Here is a 6,000-nt window from a genome sequence, read left to right as displayed (position 1 = left end):
CTTCTCAGAAACTACATACACGATTTTGATGAAACTTGACCACAACTTTCACCACCCAAGATGTACCAAAGTATGTTCACGGCATTAATAAAATCTGCCCCTTTGGGGGTGTATGGGGGTTGCCCCACAAAATAGGTATTTGCTTTCTTCTCAGAAACTACACACGCAATTTCAATGAAACTTCACCACAACCTTAATCACCCATGATGTACTAATGTTTGTTCAGGGTATTAGAAAAATTTGGGTCTGCGGAGGTATATTGGGTTGGTGGAGGTAGGGTTGCCCCCGAAATAGTTATTTTTTGGTTTGTTTGTTTAAAGTCTTATCATAACGTTAGTATGATGCTCCATGCTGCCCTCTCTTCTAGCAACAATTCAAATTGGTTTAAAATACCCTTAGCCGGTGCAGTATACTGTTTATTCCACCATGTGAGCACCAGGGATATTGCCCCTATGTTTAGTATTGACCCTGCACGTATTGAGCCAAATATTCCTCCAGGTCGCACAGGATCTGCCTGCAACCCTCTTATGTTTAAACTGCCAAAATCAAGACTCTATTCACCTTCTCTCTTCCATTCCTCTTTTCTCCCTCCTCTGGAACAAACTAACTCACTCTTCAATCCCACTCCTCCCTCCAGGTCTTTAAAACAGCTGTTCCCCACCATCTCTTATCTTCCCCAATCCAAAACCTTGATCTTTTCTACCCCCATGAATTCACCCCAGATCCACTCTTTTAAAATACCGACTTCTTTCCTGGAAGTCCTAGCAGTGTCCATGTGTTTTATACCTCTCCCACCCCCACCCCCTTCCCATGCCTCTTCCCCCCAAGCCCTCTCCCTCCCACAGATCTCTCGATGTCCCTGCTCTCAAATGTTGTACTTGTGTGCTTTCCTCTCTCTCTTCCCATCTTGTATCCCGCTCCCTTTATCATATGTTTTATGTGTCAGTTTGTCTTTTTTTGATTTATGTTAGCTCTTCCACGAGCCTCAATCTTGTATCCAAAAAAATATATACGTATATTCGCAGGCAATTGAATATAAATGTTTTGAGTTTCCGATTGTCCCCTTTGTTGATCTTACAAGCCTCACATCCATATAGCAGTACTGATTTGACAGGTGAGTTAAACAGTCTTTAGTTTTCAATGTATAAATGCTTGAGCTCCATATTTGTTTGAGTTTCATGGAGGATACCAAAGCTTTAGAAATTGTTTTCCTAATACGTATCTTCTTTCCCTCCTCCTTGTTTGTTAACGATGGCCCCGAGGTAGTTGTGCTTATCGACTTAATTTAGATGTTGGACTCCAATTTGAATTCTGTTGTTATTATTATTATTTATCCTCAAAACCTCAGTTTTCTTCTTGTTTATTTTGAGTCCTGTTTTTGATGCGAATTGATTCAGTTTTGTTACTTTCGTTTGCATATGTTGGTAGTTTGATGATAAAAGCGCAACGCCATCAGAAAAGTCCATGTCCCCCAGGTTGGTTGTCCCCTTCCACTTTATCCCTGTGTTATTTCCTTCTGTTGTCTTTCTCAGTATCTAGTCTACTAAGAGCAAAATATAAAACCGGATATTACATCTCCTTGCTTCACTCCCGTTTTGACCATGAACCACTCTGATTCCTCACCCTCTTCCAGCACGACACACTCACTATCCTCATACAAGATCTGTACCATTCTGATAATATTGTGAGGGATTCCATAATTAGCCATGGCCTTCCAAAGGCTTTCTCAGTGCACAGAGTCAAAGGCTTTTTCAAAGTCCACTAAAGTAATGTATAGGGTTGCCTGCCACTCTGCGACCTGTTCAATCATGTTGCGCAGAATAAAGATTTGCTCCACTCTGCCTCTACCTCTCCTAAAGCCTGCTTGCTCATCCCGCAACTTGTTGTCAACTCCATCACTTATTCTTAGTGTCTGTCAGCACTCTTACAAATACTTTACTTGGAACGGATGTTGAAGTAATTCCTCTCCAATTTCCACATTCCTTAAGATTGCCTTTCTTTGGTATCTTGACGAATAACTCCCGTTTCCACACATTAGGTACTTCCTCTTTATCCCAAATTGTTCTGAACAATCATGAAAGCTTGTTCTCCCTGGCACACCTGAGCTCCTCACCACATACAAGGCTTTCATCCACAACTCAATGGAATACTGTTCCCCGCTTGGGCCAGTGCTAATGCTTCCCACCGAGCTCGACTTCACGCTGTTGAAACCAAAGCTTTCAGAATCAATGGAATCTCGTGCGATGAAGCTAGCTCCGAGGACCTTTCACTCAATCACCACAGGCAGGTTGGTGGTCTTTCTGTCTTCTACCGACTCCTCTCCGGCCTTGCTCCCCCAGCTCTTTCTGTGCTCTGTCCCCCAAATATTCCTACAGGTCGCACAAGATCTGCCAGCAACCCTCTTATGGTTAAACTGCCAAAATCTAGGCTTTCTGCAAACCTTCACTCTTTTGTTCCCTTTTTCCCCGCCTCTGGAACAAACTCCCCCACTCCCTTCAATCCCACTCCTCCCTCCAGGTCTTTAATCCCACTTTAATCCCAATCAATCCCACTCCTCCCTCCAGGCGAACAGCTGTTCACCACCATTTCTTATCTTCCCCCACCCAAAACCTTGATCTTTTCTACCCCCGCTAATTCACCCCAGATACACTTTTTCCAAATTCCAACTTATTTCTTGGAAGTCCTTGCAGTGTCCATATTGTTATGTCGGTCGGGTAAAGCAATATCTAGAGCCAGGTAGATCTGAATAGGTAACATGCTTCGTCTGTCGCGATAGGGAATCTACCTGTAATAAGTTCTGTGTTGTAGTCCGGTTTGTAGGGTTAAGATGTATACCTGTGAATATACCAGGATGTTCGAGTGTTAGATAGGGTAGGGATTAAGATAAACCCCTGTGTGTCACACCTGGTAATCAAACCTTTGTCCCTTTTGGCAATGCACTCATTTAGACACTTAGACAGGCCCTTAGTACAACATTAAATAATTCCCTTCCCTGACAAGGACTTCGGAAGAGAACAGGCAAGAGGCCAGTTCAGGGCACCGCCGCATGGGCCGCAGCCAGCTACACCTCCGGCAGGCCTCGAGTAGCACGAGCTATGACCACGCTACAGGCCTGTGATTCGGTGGAGGGCACTGATTGGGTGGCGCCCCAAGGCTGACGTCACCGCTGCAAGGTTATATAGGGGCGCACCGAACGACATTTTTACTCCCGCCAGGGAGTAATGCATTCGATCGTGTCCGTGTGTGTGTGTTCGTGTGTTTGTGAACAAGATATCTGGAAAAGTTCTGAACGGATTTGAATGAAAGTTGGTGGGATGATTGCACTTGGGATAAGGAAGAATTGATTAGTTTTTAGTGAAGCTCAGGAAATTATTCCGGATCCAGGAAGTTTTTTGGGGATTTTTTTTTTCTGTTTTCCTTTAAAAACCATTTTCTCTGCAATAATTGGACCGATTGAGAGCAAATTTTTACTATAGGAGGGACGCAGTCTGCAGAATATTTTAATGGTAATTATGACGTCACAGTTCACGTGGTTTGGCCATCATATTGTTTTGAGTGAAAAACACTAAAATCCAATTTCCTCCAAAACCCCTGAACAGATCGAGGCCAAGCTTTGCAGGCAGAATCGCATATCCGTGACGAACAAAAAAAGTCAGTGAGCATGACGTCATGCATCACATCGTTTCAGAGTTATGACGTTTTTAAGCACAAACATTTAAAACCTAGCTACTCCCTCATTTGTGATCCAATCGAGGGGAAACTTCACAAATCTGTTCAGCATATCAGTCTACTAAAACGCCCTTTTGGAATTTGCGATAGGTCACGTGGTTTGGCAGATATCGCTAATTAAACGCAAATAATAAAAACATTTATATCTCTTGAACCACTTCATCGATCGATGTGAAACTTCATACTCTAGTAGAAGTCATGAAGAGTAACATGCGTGCAGAATTTGAAGATGATTGGATGTACGGTCTGGAAGCTGGAAGTTGTTATTGCGTGAAGAAGAAGAGTCTTCGACTGTGGACAATTAATTATTTATCACATGTACAAACTTGCAGGCATCGTTTGACACAATGTCCCGGGTTAATTTGAACCTCAAATAAAATTATAATTCCAGATTTGTCAATGACTGAGGTATATTAACAAACGAATAAAACAGATTTGGCAAAATTCGAACTTTTTTTTCAAAGATCGTATATTCACACAGAGTTGTGAGGCTGTAGAAGAAGAAACCTCGCATGGGCTTCCCAGAACAAAAAATAATTCTGGCTCTGCGATTTTCAGGTTTATTTATCTATATATCTACACATCTGGGCAGTGTCTGTTGTCACTGAACTACTCCCTAAAACTTTTGTTTCCATGGTTGTGAAGTGTTTTTAATAACGTGGTGGTGGTTTTGAATCACGTGGTGGTGAGGTATTTTGAATTATGTGGTGGTGAGGTGTAAAATGACGTGGCTGTAAGGTGTTTTTAATTTCGTGGCTGTGAGGTGTTTTTAATTTCGTAAAATTTTGTTTTAAATTTAATTTTAATATATATCTGTGCAGTGTCTGTCTTGTGTTGTCTGGTCTTGTGTTGTCACTGAACTACTCCCTCAAACTTTTGTGAAATCGTACTATTCCAACTTGACCCACGGCGGGAGTATGCGCTCTACTGAGTGGCGTTCTAGTCCCTCTTGCACTCTGGCACATCGAGTCTCTCTTGCGCAGCATGTTCCTCTGGCCCTCTTGCTCTTGCAGCTCGAACCCTCTTGCAGCACGTCCCTCCCTGGCTGTCTTGTGCTCTCTGCATTTTTCCTCTTGGTCTTGGGAGATCCTGGTGGTCTTGGTTCGCCATCTGCGTGGTGCTTGGAGCGGTGTTTTTGGTGCTTTGGGACCTCGTGTGCGATCGGTGCTTCTGGAGTTTGGAGTGGTGCACGGACCTCGTGGGCGGTCGACGAGGAGCCTTTGTGGTGCTTTGGAGTTTGGAGCGTGGGACCTCGTGGTGTGCTTTGGAGCTTGGAGACAAGTGGAGACGCCAGACGACAGGACAGAAAAGGACGCACCACATTCACAATTACATAACGGACGTTTTTCTTTTGGTAATTCATTCCTGTGTCCTGTTGTTGAGTCTGGGGTAGGGACGTCCCAATTTAGGAATTAGATTTATCACCGCGTTTCCCTGTCCCGATTCTTATTACAATAAACCCTTTTATTATTTTTCACTCCCTGCAAATCTTGTGCCGTTTGAGTTCGTTCGCCTTCCACAGTTACGCGCTCCCACTTCTTCCTCTTCCCTTCTTCTCTTCCCACGTTTGATAGCACAATCCGTATTGATCGTCGCCTCCGTTAAAGCCGTTCTTGGCTTCCGCAGTCCCTGGTATTAACCGGAGGGATTCGCACGACAATATGTTTTATACCTCTCCCACTTCCCCCCAAGCCCTCTCCCTCCCACAGTTCTCTCGATGTCCCTGCTCTCAAATGTTGTGTTTGTGTCTGTCCCCCTCTCTCCCCATTTTGTCTACCGCTCCCCTTATTTTGTGTTTCATGTGTTGGTTTGTGTCGATTTGACTTTTTGTGTGATTAATGTTAGCTCTTTCACGAGCCTCGATATTGTATACAAAAAAAACCAAAACAAAAACACACAAGTTGTCAAGCCACTCCTCTGTTGTGTGTATGTCTGCTTTCAATCATTCAGCAGTAATTCTGTCCTTGCCTTCAGATTTTCCGTTTTTCATCTTTGCTGTTCGAATTTCTGTGTTTGACATGATTTATGCTGATTAATTCGATAACAGGATCACACTCCTCTTCGGTTGTAGGATCTCATCAGGTAATTGTCTATTTAAGATTTCTTCAAAATGTTCTCCACACCTTTCCTACCTTGCTATTTTTTATATGAGTAGATTTCCGGTCCTGTCATTTCCAGTGTTGTCATTTCCGATCCTGTCTTTAACTGCATTCGTAATTTTGCTTTTTTCATTACTGAGGGTCTTAGTGATCTCATACAGCTCTTTCATCC

The sequence above is a fragment of the Myxine glutinosa genome, chromosome 1, assembly GCF_964187855.1.
Source record: "Myxine glutinosa chromosome 1, kmMyxGlut1.1, whole genome shotgun sequence".
In the NCBI taxonomy this organism is placed as follows: Eukaryota; Metazoa; Chordata; class Myxini; order Myxiniformes; family Myxinidae; genus Myxine; species Myxine glutinosa.
Note: the sequence above shows the minus strand (reverse complement) of the source record.